The sequence below is a fragment of the Magnolia sinica genome, chromosome 16 (assembly GCF_029962835.1).
Source record: "Magnolia sinica isolate HGM2019 chromosome 16, MsV1, whole genome shotgun sequence".
Lineage (NCBI taxonomy): Eukaryota > Viridiplantae > Streptophyta > Magnoliopsida > Magnoliales > Magnoliaceae > Magnolia > Magnolia sinica.
Window position 1 is genome coordinate 68,873,663 of NC_080588.1, and position 15,809 is coordinate 68,889,471.

Sequence of the window (15,809 nt, forward strand, 5' to 3'; positions counted from 1 at the left end):
CCCATGACCTCTGTGTTGAAATACACCACGAAGCCATGGGTTGGAACCCAATAGGGCTCAGGCTTCTAAACTTGGCTAAGGACTGGGCCGAGCTTGAAATCTAGGGCCGAGCTTGAGTAGGGCTGGGCCAGGCTAATGATGATTCACCTAGTTTGATCATCAAGTGGACCATTATTATATAGAAGAATTAGAGACATTTGAGAGTGGTTCTAATTTACCATACATGTGTAGTTTAAAGACATCTTCGAGATTCATTTCATGTTTTAAGGGTTCAAATGGTTTATATGATAAGACTCTTAACAAAGGATACCAAAAAGCTTCTTAAATTGGACTGATTTCAAATTGATCATTTAGATCATTTCATTGGATGTGGGCCTTGTAAACTCAGGCCTAGACCCTTTTAGCATTAGGGTCGGGACAGGGATTGTGCCAGAGCTTATAGGACTATGGCTAGGGCTGTCAATGCACCGGGCTAGCCCACAGGGTTTTGGGCTGGGTTTGGGAATATCTTGTAGATTTATTGGATGAGCTTCGGCTTAGATCTAAAAGCCCAAATAATTTTGAGCAAAGCTGGGGCTGCCACCAGCTTGAGTGATCAAAAGACTTACTTATATATATGTTACATGCAGTTAAGGGTGGCAATGGGTCAGGTTCTTGGGTCGATTGAGGTCAGCCCTTGCCTGACTCATTCACAAAATGGGCCAAGATTTTCGAGCCACGACCCAATACACTGTGGCCTAACTGGACCAACATAAAATTCACCAAACCCAAGCCTGACCTGACCCAACCAACCCATTTAGTTGTAACTGGTATGGGCTCAACCAACCATAACCAACTTGGCATGAGCGCACTTGGTGTAGGAATGGAATATTGTGCTAAAGGTATGCCAGCCTGATCGGATTTGTGAGTACATACCAACTACATACATTATTTGTAGTTGCTGCTTGTTGATCTATTTGGTTCTTTGGTCCCTACTCATTGCACTCACAAGAGTTTTAACACTGAGGTCATGAGTTCAAGAACCCATTGTGGTTAATAGCCATATGTCCCTATCGATTAATAAATATATGAATGAGTGGGGTTGGGTTTGGTTCAACCTAACCCTAGGGTCAGCCCATTTGCTTAATAGCACAAACCTGACCCACAACCCATTTAGCAATTGTGCCTAATTGAATGAATTATTTCTTATTCCATATATAACACTATAAATATGGGTTTAATGCTAGATTAAGATATGATTAAGAGGGCTTAAACATTTCTAAATAGATTTTGAAGAGAGGATTGGGTTTTCTGAAAAAATTTGTATCAATAAGTGATTTTGTCTTTTATAATTTATTACTCATGATAAATTTTGTTGTCGCTTTGTGCCGTGCTTTTTTCTTTTTCTTTTTTTTGAAATGATTTTTTACGTGAAACTGATATGTTTTTGTGCTTGTTTTGTTGTGTTTTTTCACTTGTTGATTAGAATTCAAAATTTGCTTCTTGAGTCCCCCAACGAGAAGCAGGTTGGGTAAGTTGACTCATCAATTATTTACTTGGGAGTCACTTGATACTATGGCGAGAGTCGATGGTTCATTCGAACATACCTAGGCCTTAAATTAAACCATACAGATGATGGGATCCACACATACTTTACAAAATCGAAAATGCAACTTGACCCGACACCCAGTCAAGTGTGGGGTCAAAAACTTGACTGAGTTTCTTCATGTCTTGAAATTAAGAAAAATGAATGTTGATGTAAAAATCTGTATCACCCTCCACCTAACCTTCAGTGCTTGGAGCGAACCTTGGCCCTGCACAAAGGAACGGACAAAGGAAACCTTTCTACCGTAAAATTGACCCATATTTATACTTGAGGGTCGCAGTGAACGTGTCCGATAATCTCAGCACGGTCATCGCCATCACGCGAGGATCACGAGGGCGCGGTTGTTGGCGGTAACTTGGGAATCGTGCATTGGGCTTAACTCCAGTCGTGCATTACTAGGGTTATGCATTAAAATTGTGGTTAATTGGATTCCCATCTAAGCCTATTTCATGGCTCGGATCTTACTCGCCGACTCGAGCCCATGGATCGGCACCTAGTGAGTTCAGGCCATGTTAGTAGAGTTGGTATATTCCATATTCTCTAAGTCTTATCGACTTTTCATATCTTTTATACACTAAGTAGGAAGATTCGGGTCTGTCAATGATAAATGACGGACGGATCAGCTCAGACGTATGACCGTTGTCCGAGGTGCTTGCTAGATCGTGCTCTCCAGATCGGATAGTGACTCTATAAGAGTTCTTGGGTCGAATGCTTGCCTCACCTCAGGCTCTAATTAGTTCGAGGCCTAGATCATTAATATTATAGTTAGCCTCGATACGACTAAGTTCGGATTTACCCTTAATAATCAAGATCACCAGCAAGTAGGAAAAAAAAAACAAGAAGTGGAAATCCTGATTTGTTCAAAGATTCTCAAAGAAGGCATTATATTAAATTACAAAAAAATAAATAATAAAAGAATTGACTCGGTCATTTTCTGAGTCAACTCAAGTGAACCAACAAGCAAACAGAGTCCTGGTTTTTTTTTGGTTTTTTTTTGTTAGCTTGTTAGTGCACCCCACTGAGTCGTGTTGAAGTCACGTGGAGTTTTTCTTTGGTTCTTAAAGTTTAATCCTGGGTCTGATTAACGGATATTTATTTATTGGGTTCACAACATCGAGTGTTTTTTATTTTAACCATCCATCAATCGGCCACTTCTGACACGTGTTATTCTAATAATTGTTGGTTCTTGATGCATAAAAAGTGGAACCCGCAATTTTGCCCGTTTAATTTAATCTATTGTAATAATCGTGAGTCATGCATGAAAAGTGTGGCCCACAATTTTAATGGTAGTGTATATCTCCCGCAATTATCATGCCTGTCAACCATCCCATTTTGGGGCCACGAACCCACGTGTCAGATCATGCAACTAATAAGTGTGACCCACAGAAATCATGCACCCAAAATCAAGCAGGACCGCTCAATTGTACCGTACATATGATACATTATATCCGGATGTATCATATGAATGGATTGGATATAGCATATACATACCTTGGTGGGCCTCACTTTCACCGATGGTGGGCCTCTCCTTGATTTATTTCCTACCATGTGGCCCACCTGAATTTTGACCCATTGTCTAAGTAAGCTATGGCCCATCTGATGGACGGACACTAATAAAAGGTCTCAGTCACAATAAAAAATTCGGTACATGGATGTGTCACCTTTTTAGTTAAGTAGATAAATCATTTCATGAGACGAGTATGATACCCTTTCAAAAGGTTCAGACACAGGTGAAAGGAGGAGAAATGGTCTGGTCCTCTTGTAGTAGTATAAGTTATGGTGCTCCTCGTTGTGTTAGTTCTGTTAGAGAGTTCAATAAAATTATCTGAACCGTCCATTAAGTCCAGAACATATTTTTCAGACTATCATGCAGGAACTTCACTGATTGAATAATCCATTCCATCCTTGATTTGAACTTATTTTCCATCGTACCTCTGTTCCAAGCCACGATTGCGATGGCTATGATTGCCTAAGAGAAGTGATTCTTTACAATCATAGGCAATCCTTGAGGGATACTAACAAATAAATGGATAAGATTATTGATTCGACCTATTTTGTGTAAATGATCTTGACCGTCCATAATAAAGACCATCAATCTAATGGTTAATATTTTTCAGCTTGGTGTGATGCTTGAAGGGTTTTACATGAAATGTACGGTAGACCTAATGAACCGTCTAGATTAACAGATTGAACTGTCAAAGTGCAGCAATGCAAGGAAATGCAACTAGGAGTACTGTAACGAATGGTGCTGTAGCATTTCTCGTGAAATGATGAAACTAGCTTTCGATCGTCCCTTAAAAAGACACCTCTTCTTTCTCGTGATACATTGGTGCCACGTATTCTACAATGCCAACCTTTGCTTTTCACGTGCCACGCATTTGCTGACCTGGCAAGCATGTGAAACATCTTGACCGTCCCATAAGGTGGACCACAACGTGAAGATGAAGATGCATGAAGATCAGGACAATGAGCTACACGTGTACATTCAATGTGGCCCACAAAAGGTTTCCCATACGATTTTCAGGTTGACATGTGTCAAATAAAGAGATCATACGGTAAAGCCAGTTGAACCGTATTGAGGTGAAACCCAATGAGAAGGGACGTGTATTGGGTGGTGAGGATGTAGGGAGAGGAAATCGATTGGCTAGTGACCCTGCCATCAGCCAATGTCAAAATGATTTATAAAAATGAATAGGGGGTGGAAATAAAACACATACAAGATGTCGAGGCTCATAGAGCATCGACCACTAGCTCTACTGTCAATGTCTCTGGTCAAACCCTGAGATTTTGATCTACCTTATTTTTAAATCAAGCCCTATAATATTTTATAAAAATAAATAGAAGGTGTGGATGAAACACATACAAGTTGTCGAAGCTCGTAAACCCTAGTGTCAGTGTCCCTAGTCAAACCATCCGTGTCCAAATGGGAAACGGATTGACTACTCCCACTGCCATTGGCTGGTGTTCAGTGCTTGTGGGCCCACCATGATGTATGTGTTATATTCATTCCATTCATCTATTTTTCTAGATAATTTTATAGCATGAGACAAAAAATGATTTATATTCCAATCTCAAGTGAACCACATTATAGGAAACAGTGTTGAATGAATTTCGACCACTAAAAACTTTTTAGGGGCCATAAAAGTTTTGGATGAAGCTGATCTTTGTTTTTTTTTTTTCCCTTCATCTGGGTCTACATGACCTAATCAACGGACTGGATGTCAAATAAACAGTACAGTGGACCTTAGGAGGATTTTAATGGTGGATATCCAATCAATAGTTTTTTTCCCTGTGGTGTGGTGCACCTGAGATTTATATTCCTCTCATTTTTGGGACCAATCCCTGAAATGATCTTTAAAAATGGATGAAAGGAATGGATGAAGCATGTTACATCATGGTGGGGCCTACAGATCACCGACCATCAGCCACGGAGCTGGTGGCAGGGGGAGCAGCCAATCCGTTATCGTCCAAGTGCTATTGGTGAGTACTGTCAGAGATGGGCAGCCTTTTAAAAGATTTTTCAGTTCTGACAGCTTATATCCTCATCAATCACATATCGCCACATCTTCTCCCCACCCAATCAATATCCCATAAAAAAACAATAAAATAAAAATAAAAAAACAAAAAAAAAATAGACACTTGCCATTTAAAAGCAACCTTTAAAGGATACTTCTCACCTACTATTAGTTGTAAATGCAATTGGTTGAGGCCCGTGCCAATATCAGCAACTATCAGCATCTACCCAATCTAGACGGTTCATCCTGTAAAGAAACCGTGATGCTCCGAAATCTGTTCGGATTCAACCCTCAAGTGGGCTACCATGTGAATTTGAATCTTTTCTCTTTTGTGCCTATCAATTAATTTTCATGTGGTGGCCCACATGATGATTAGATTTGCGTAATTTTTGCGCAATCCCATTTTCATGGTGGGACAATCTTGTTAGTTGGATGTCATACATTTATCATGAAGCTCCAACTTACTAGGGTTCAACCAACTCGATCATATCATTTTACCAAGTGTAGATATGGTAGCGAGGGGCCTGGTGGTCTGCTGGGTCCGGGGAGCCAGACCAACTTTAGACCAGTTGGCTGGACTTGGGTTTGGGATTCACGGCTTAATCAAAATTTGGGCTGGGTTTGGGTTTAAGTTGTCTTAGCTTGACCCGTCTTCATATGTTAATGTTATTTATTTATTTATATTTATTTTTACACACGCACACACACACACCCCACACACTCACGCCGTAGTGGGATTTCACCACCTACGGATACTCGAACCCTTGCCCGGGTGTTGAAACTCCCAAGACTTCATATGTTAATGTGTTATCCTACAAATATGCCATTTTAATTGTCAGGTAGGCAACATATGCATCTTAAATATAGAGTGTTCATTTTGCGGCCAACTTGATCAGTGGATGGATCAAGAACATACAAATAGGAAATAGTGATTTTATCAATTTTTAAGATGGATTGGATTGGCCCATCCCCAAACAAATTTTCGTACTCGTTCTTCGGCCTGTTGAATAGGCTCATGCTAGGATCAGGCCTGGGCCTTTATCACACCTGCCAGACCCGGCCCACAACTACCATTACATGTGGAATTATAGGATCTGCTTACCAGTCACAACACATTTTGCATGTGTAGGCCCATAATCCAGTGATCCAGATCATTGAACTGACGCATCTGATCATGGATAGGAAATTCCGTAAAAATCTCAGAAAATGGAAGATCCCAACCCATTAATCTTGATCTTCTTCTTTTTTTCTTTTTTTTTTTTAATGTATTTTTCATGAATGTGGACCGTTATTATATTTTCTCCATAACCATCTATATTTCAGCATTGATCATAGGACTGGGGCCTTCAAATATGGGTTATTCTGTGGCATTTCCCATCCATGGTGGGGTCCATCAAATTACTGGTCTTATCACTGAAAATTGCTCTGCACACGTGCCAATTCTCCATCTCAGCCAACTATACCGCTGCCTTGCTGCAGACCAAAGCATATCTAATTCATTAAGCACCATCAATGATGAACGAATCCTCCACAACATTTATAGATTAATAATAACCTTAACCGTTGTGTGTGGCCCAGCTGATGATCGGATTGGCATGATTCTTGGAAAGTCCTATTTTCATTGTAGGGTGATCCTTCTTGATGGGTCAGATGATATACACATACTAAGGTGGGCCACACACAGCCACTTACATGAAATTCTCATCTACAACCACAGCAAAGGAACCAACTTGTGGACCATTAAAGATATGATTATTCCCATTCTATCTAAATCGCATTTAAATCATAAAAACATCTTAAGATGCCCACAAATCATTTTCTACAACTTGCTTTTTGTATGAAATCATGATATCTGGAATTCCACGATTTGTAGTGGATGCTCTACTAATGGTGCATGCCACCGGTAATCATGTACTCATCCTCAGTGGAGATTCGACGTAGGAGGTTGAACTCATTTGGAATCAACAAGTACTTAGTCAAAGGAGGCTTGATTAATTACCATTTCATTTCCTGCAGGCATGTATCCTTCAGTGATCATCGGGACCATTCATTTGTCGGTAGCGAATTGTTTCCACGGTAGGCTCCGTGGGGAATTCTGTGATTTATGAGATTTATCTATGTCGTTTGTCCAAATTTTTAGATCATTTTATAATATGAGCCAAAAAATGAGGCAAATCCAAAGCTGGAGTGAACCGCACCACAAGATGCAGCAGTGATAATGATGCCCACCGTTGAAACCTTCCTAGGGTCCATCATGATGTTTAATTTCCATCCAACTCCATGATGGGAAAACATAAATTCCAGCTTTATCCAAAACTTCCATGGCTCTCAAGAAGTTTTTAATGGTGGGCATTCAATCCCCGTTGCAAGGACTACTTAGAACTTAGATTTGCCTCTTTTTCTTTTTCTTTTTTGCTTTTATCCTAAAATGCTATGAGAAAAAATGGATGCAATGTGGATAAAACCCATACATCATGGTGGGTCCCCCATAGGTCGGCCTGGACCAACTCCGTCCAAGCAAGGGCAATCCGCTTCCTAATTTGGCATCCCTCTCGATGGACAGCTGATCTGATAATTTCCCTATCAAAGAAAACAAAATCTAAAACCCTAAAACACCTTATTTGCTACTTGAGGTTTGCTTGAATACACGGTGGTGTATTGTCTAAAGATTGGTTGGTTTTGAATTCTTTTCAATGACCTGAACTGTTGTCCACAGAGCTGCCCTTGTATAGAAGATACATCAAAGGGATTGAATATATATTTCGACTATAATGCCCATGAAAATAAAGTAAAATTAAAAAAATTTGAAAAAGATATTTTATCTCATTTCTATCTTTTATCCAAACGTAATTATTATCTCATATCTTATTTCTATCCATTATCTTTTTCCCTTTTAAATATCTCTAACTTTGATAAGCCCTACAAAGTCTAATTAAAGCATCTAAAGTCTCTGGCTTTGTATTGCAGTACATTGGATGTATTGGAGCAAACCTCTTGCTGCTTTTAAATTATACCAACAAAGGGATGTTATGATTGAAATGGAAAAAGTATTTTAATTAGCGTTTATCTAGCAAGTTGTACCTGTCGAAGTCTATTGTGTCCCACCCAAAGATGGACGCAAATTGCCTTTAGCCCTGGCTGCAAGAAAGCAGATGCTAGGTGGGGTGCATCATGATGTTTGTAGGAAATTCACCTAGTTCATCTATTTTGTTAGCTCGGACATAAGCCCAAAAATGAGATAAATTCAAAACTTGTCTTAAAATGAAGTAGATCAGAAACTAAAGTGGAGAAGGAAATGCTTGCTGTTGAAGCCTTCCTAGAGTCCACTACAATGTTTTCATGCCACCCAATACATTTATATGGTTATTCCCATTGGGAAGAACTAAAACACAAACATATTAACCTGATTCAAAACCTTAACCCTATTATTGTTCAATTGTGGGTATTTAATGCCCACTCTTTTTTGTTGTGTGGCTTAATTGAGTTTTGGAACTACCTTATTTTTAGGCTCATATCCTAACATGATCTACCAAAACAGATGAAATAAGTAGATTTCTTGTAAACATCATGGTAGCCTCACCTAGCTTTTAACCACTGAAAGTTTCAATGGTCAAGGTTTGCAAGGAATCTGTGTCCCGCCAAAATAGGACAAAATACCTAGGATACCGTGGAAGCTCATGCGATCATAATTCAGAGTATTGTCGGTGTTATCTGTATTCCCAACTCAATAATGTCAATAATATTGATAGCAATATCGATAACACTAATAGTAATAGAAATTCCAAGTATCAGTAATATATCTTTAAGTATATATAGTTAATAGCTTTTTACAATGTAAAATTTAAGTGTTCCTTATATTGCCAATATTTTTTTATTTTGTAAATTTCAGGTATTACTTGTATCATCAGTGTATTGGCAATATTTTGATAATATAACTGATGTATTAATATTGACAAAAAACTATTTATTAAAAAATTGAAATAAATTTTCATTTCAAAAATTTTAATACAGACACATGAATGCATGTAGTATTTAAATTCTCGATGATAATATTTATAATTTTATGATATTATCATTATTATAACATGAGTAACATGGAGGGCATAATCTTTCCTTTCCTTTTTTGTTGTCAATAAATTCTCAGCAAAATATTGTGTTGTGTTGATATTCCGAAACATCGATGGATATTTAAATGGATGGTTAGATAGATATCTGAGATTGATGAGATGGTTAGATTAATTCTTACTACAACACCTACTTTTAAATCATCATTAAATAAAATTTTATTATTTATACTCTCTTTTTATAAAATTTTATTTCCTAAATATGTAAATATATATATTCTTTAGTATCACCTAAAGTTTCACTAAAAATTTTCACTATTTTTCTTATGTTTCCTTGCATTTTTTATTATTATCAATGATAATGAAATTATTTCTATATTTGATCAGCGAAACTTGTAGGAACACCAATACTTTGAACACTACTTGCAATAAAAGTCAGGTAGGGCCCACTATAATGTTAATGAGAAATCTACCTTGTCAATTTGTTTTACCAATGCAGATCCAAAACTCAAGTGATCCACATGGTAAGAAATAGTGAAAATTGTACATCACCGTTGAAAACATTCATAATGTAATAGAAGTTTTGCATCATGTTAATATTTTTGTTTTTTTCAATTCAATCCAATCAAAATGACCTTACGAGCAGTTTGGATGGCATATTAACATCACATAGATTTCAAGTGTAGTTATTTCACATTTCCAACCATGCATCTCATTTGAGTTTTGAATCTACTTGCATCTTAGCTTATTTTAGTTTTGGATCAGCTTCGTTTTTAACATGTCTTAATAAGAACTGGTAAAATGGATAGACATGAGCTAGCAAAAGACAGACATGTATTTTTCACAAAAAAATGCTGGTGGCCCACCAATCTTCTAATGCTGGAACTTCCAAAGGTGTCGCAGGCACTCCATGTCCCAAAAGCCGAATTTAGATAATAAGAAAAGCGAAGTCACGTCATGACAATTGAATAGCTGGACGGTTTGGACGGTGCACATGCACCACACAATCACAAATCCACCTTCCCCATCTGTGTCCGATCTAATGATGCCGCCCCACTTTTCAATGTCATGCAAACAAGCCCTAGTGCTTGACAAGTGTCCCTCCTCACTACATGACACGTAGCAGGTTCTTGTATTTTTGGGTCCATATATTTTTATTAGTAGTGCTTTCAAATCTCAACTTAATCCACCGTCCAACACGTGTCCTTATATGGTGGGCCTTCATTTATTATTTATATTTTAGTCTACTAAATAAACTTTTATTTCATCATTCTGAGCCAATGTCGGTTTGACTCAAACACATACGCACACACGGAAAAAAGAATTTTTGAAAATACCAAAGCCAATCGCAAAACTGCCTTGTCTCCTATCAACAAACAACCTAACATGGCCTGCACCATATCCATTACTCGCATGAGATCTCATCACCTACATGCAGTTGTACCATAACTTATGGTACCCTACCATTTGATTCGTTCACTAGGTGGGCCACACCTGGTGTTGTAGGTTCTCTTAAGTGGGAATTGGGTACGTACTATCCACATTAGGACCTAGCTAGATACGGACGGTCTTGTCATGGTTATGTGAGGCCTACTGTAATGTATGTGTTTATCCACATTGTTAAATTATTCTAAGTGATCAGCTTAAAAATGTAGTCGATTAAAGGCTTAGATCTCAACGTAGAAAACAAATGGGATCATCGAATGCTTGCTATTAAAAACCTAGTCAGGCTACAAAAGTTTGGGAACAAGTTGATATTTATGTTTTCCATTTGGTAAGTCTACATAAACTTATTATCAAGTTGGATTGAAAATAAACATTATGGTGAGACTAGGAAGGTTTCAATAATGGGGTTATTGTAACACTACTTTCAGTGGTGTGGTTCACTCGAGCTTTCGATCTACCTCCTTTTTACACTTAATGCCCTAAAATGATTTTTCAAAATGGATGGCCAGCTGGATAAAACATATATATATCAGGGTGGACTGTCTGTCTCTAGTTAGGTCCTGGCAAAGGTAGTACAAAATCCTTGCGCGTTTCCCACATGATGAGCTGACCCACCTGATTTTTGTGTTGGGTCATCTTTACAGTGGAGCCTACTGTTTTAATGGAAATGATGATTTAAATAAGTGATATTTTTGCGGGAAAGATGGTGTGGTATCACAAAGTTAGGGTGATCTTGCGTTCCAAGGGTAAAATTGGAAATCCTTCCTGTGCAGGAGTGAGAGCCTGGCTCGCTCATGTGTTTTTGGAACTGGTAGACACGAGATAAGTGTACCGATGGATTCTATCCGTTCATTTATGATGGGCGGGAATCTAGATGCACGTGCATGTGGGATATCTTCATATCTTACACGGCGTATCAGAGTTACCAAAAGCATAGCTCTTGTAATAAGCACACGGGAGCTTCAGTGATTGTGGCCGAATGGCTTTCCTGAACCCTACAGTAGCGAGTCTCGCCACTGAAGTGATGTCACCACGTTCTGTGGGTCCCACCATAACACGTGTTGTATCAATATTGTACATCCGTTTGGAAAAATCATTTTAGGACATGAGTCAGATAATGAGTCAAATCCAAAACTCAAGTTGACCCACCACAGAAAATAGTGAGGATTGAACGCCTTCTATTAAAAATTTCTTAAGGTTGCATAAGTTTCCGATCAAGCTGATATTTTTGTTTTCCCTTGTTACATGTCTGTGTTAACTTATAAACAGTTTGAATCTCAAAATCAACATGATGGTGGGCTTTAGAAAGATTTCGACGATGCGCATCACTATTCCTATTATTTCCAGCGGTGGGGTCCACTTAAGCTTTAGATCTGCCACATTTTCTGGTTCATGCCCTAATATGACATTACTGCACACTTAAGCTTTAGATTTCCCTCATTTTTTGGCTCATGCCCTAAAATGACATCTCCAAATGGATGATAGATGGTGTAGATACAATACCTATATCACGGCAAGCCTTCGGAATCGTCTCCATATGGATGATAGACGATGAAGGAAGCAGATTGGCTGGTGTACCACACACCAACTACATAGCTGCTATAGGTACGATGTCATGCGAAGACGAGCACTGACGCTCCTCGAGCTACATAGCTGCTGTCCATCTGTGGGTACACATAGCTGCTGTGGCCCACAGTGATGTATTTATTATATCTAGATCATCTAGGCCACACCATAAATAGCCGTGGAGATAATGATTTTCACCGTTAAAAAATTTGTAGGGCCCACTATAACATTTATTTTCCATCCAAGCTGTTCATAATGTCACAAAGACCTGAATTAAGAGGAAAAACAAATTTTATATTGATGCAAAATTCTATGACTGCAAAAAGGGTTTCAATGGTAGACATTCACGCCCCCCACTGCTTTTTGCAGTGTGATCCACTTGATAATTAGATGTCTTATTTTTCGTCTCAAGCCTTAGGAAGAACTAGCCAAATGGATGGACGGTTTAGATATAACACATACCTCGTGATTAGACTCACGAAACTTATGATGTCAATACAGCAGCTATGTGAGGTGCACCAGCCAATCCACTTCCCCCAAGGAATAGACGGGTGCCACCACTGGGTACACAAAATATGCATGGATATTCCGGCCCACCATCAATGGATGAGTGAGACCCATTTGCATACACTGTTGCCATACAGCGAAAGGACAAGCAATCTTCTTCTAAATTGCTGCTCGCAGTGTTTATAGTATTGTTACGTGTATCCGTGATTGATGATTGAAGGTATGGGAGCATATACCACAAAAGAAGATATAAAAAAGTCATCTATTATCGCCTATACTAAGTAGATATCATTCTTTACGAAAACATTAAGAAAATATTGAAAAAAAAAAATTTTGTGAAAATTTTTAATGGAACTTTAGAAAGTTCTTCAGGATAAATGTTTACATATGCAACAAAAAATAATTATTATAATAAAGAAAAATACATACAGTTATTTTCTTTTTATATGGGTGTAATCATATGTGGTTGAAAATAATTGTATAAAATAAAAATATAAAATTTATAGCCAATTATATATCGACCAACATTCATCAATATATAAAATTTCCACATTACACATTTGCAATATAAAAATGAAAATTAAGATTTCACCATTTTTTCATTTTTCACTTAAATGCTATTTTTAACTATAAATTCTTGTCATTGCATGAGAATCATACATAGGTATGATTGTTCATTGTAATCCACAATAAATTTTGAAAAAAATAAATAAATAATCAAAGCTTTTATGGATTTTTTGTCACCTTTGAGTTTTTGGCCCATATTCGTTTTATATCGAGATTTCTTTATAAATCAAACCTTTGATTCATAAAAACCAAGAGTAATTGAAGTCATTTAAGGCACAATTTTTTTTTTAAATGAAAATTTTTAGATTTTTATATTCTTTTCAATTCTATGTTTGTTTTTGCCTATTTATAAATGTTTCCTTAATATTAATAATGTCAAGAATAACATCATTAGCATCAGGAGTATTAGCGATGTTATCATTGTACTAAGAAACTTTTATAAGTATTTTTTTCTCAAAGTATCATTGATATTAATAACATATGAGCAATGTTTGAAATTTGTTAACCTGCCAGTAGTTTCTGTATAACCAACATGATGATACCGATAATATCAATGATATTCTTGATAATATTTCTGATATTTGGAACAATGGTTAATTCCACCTTTAGCACAGCTCATTAATCAACCGACCCATTTCAAAATCATAAAGCCCAACCTAAATGAGCCCATTTAATTGTAATCAGGTTGCACTCGACCAACCCAACCTAACTCAATAGTCTTGGTACAACTCATTTCAAGTTTAAAAATGAAATATGCAGCTAAAGGTATGCCTAGCTTGGTCCAATTATTACACACATGTAGACATCATGTTATACACACATAGAATCACACATATGTACATACATCATGTATGCATATCGGTACTCATTCTTCTACTTTTTTTTTCTTTGGATGCTGGATTGGGTTGGTTAAGTCATCTAATATGACCCATCGATAACCTCTGCAGATGTTGACATGGAGTTTGTCACTCTCCAAAACTGACATACACACATCGAATAGTGCCATTGTTGGTTTAGATCTGACACCATACACTACCAAAAAAATGACCAATGCTGACGGTTGTATAGAGTAGGCACATAGGGAAATTTTTACGCTTAAAAATTTCCGTATGTGCTTTCTCTATGAAGAGATTCTTCAGCAAAAACTCTACACAAAACACTTAGTGCCACTTTGGCAATGTACAAATACTAATCCCTAAGCACCAAGCACTGGCTTCGGGGCACTACGGGAGAATAATCGCCTAATGCACATTTTGGACATCCTACCTTGAGCGTCACTAGGTGAGAGAGAGAGGAGTAAAAAGGGTTTTCTCCCTCATCTTCGTCTTGTTAATCATACAGCATGTGTGATTGTGCAAGGTTTACTTGAGTGGACAAGGTGCGTTTTTCTAGGCTCCTATTAAAGGCCCAAACGATGACTCTCTGACCCCTTCCGCCTGAGATAAATTAGAAAGAGACCTCTTGGAGGGACAACATTGACAATTCAAATTTATTTACATCATGACTAATCACAAAGGGGTGTTCTAAATCATTCATTAAATTTAGATCTTTTGAAATCTAATATAATTTAGATGTGTCCCTTGGGATTATTAAGATTTAGTTTTTTGTGAAACATGACTTTTATTTTAGGCTTATTTGATTTTCCAAACCCCTGGTAAATACATTGGAAATGGGTAATAATTATTTTCCCGTGTAATTGTCACATTGATAACAATGCTTGATTTGACGCTTGCTTTTTTTTTTATAGCATTAAAATGGAGGATGTTGTCAAATATATGTAGGGCCCATTGTGATGTGTGGCTTATCCACACCGTACATCCATTATTCCAGCTGAAATTAGAGCATGACCAAAAAGATAAGGCAAATCCAAAGCTCAAGTGGACCGCACCACATGATTTAGGGAATCAAATACCTACCTTTCAAAACTTCTTGGGGCCACTGTTTCCTTTGGTGTGGGTCACTTGAGTATTGGATCTGCCTCATTTTTTGGCTCATGTCTCAAAATATTATGCTAGAACAGATGGACAACACAAATACATCATATATATCACGATGGGGCCCACAAATTTAAACTAGTCCTTTTGGACCTGTTTTCCAAGCAAAAACACAAGTGAATTTTCAAACGGATGGAAGTATAATCATTACTTATTGTGCATTTACATTGGATTTGGAAAATCAAACATGCCCATAGGTCCATGTTAAGAGTCTTTTTGCATTAGCCCACTTTGTTACGAGGGTGACATGTAACTCTTCTCCACTATTTGAGATCTTTTAGATTAAAGTATATTGCATTAAAAAAAAAAAAATTGTTATCAGAAGCATTGATCCAAATAATAGCCACATGATTATCTTATTTTATTTTATAGAAATTTAATGATATTTAAATGGTAATCCTTAGGGGTCGTTCGGTACCATAGATTTGGAGGGATTTGAGAGGATTTCAAATTCTCTGGTTGTTTGGCACCATAAAGTAAATGCGGGTTTCAAATCCCCTCAAAAAGGGGTTTGAAATCCATTGTGAGAGCTTCGAGTACATCTAAAATCCTTTCAAGAATTGCA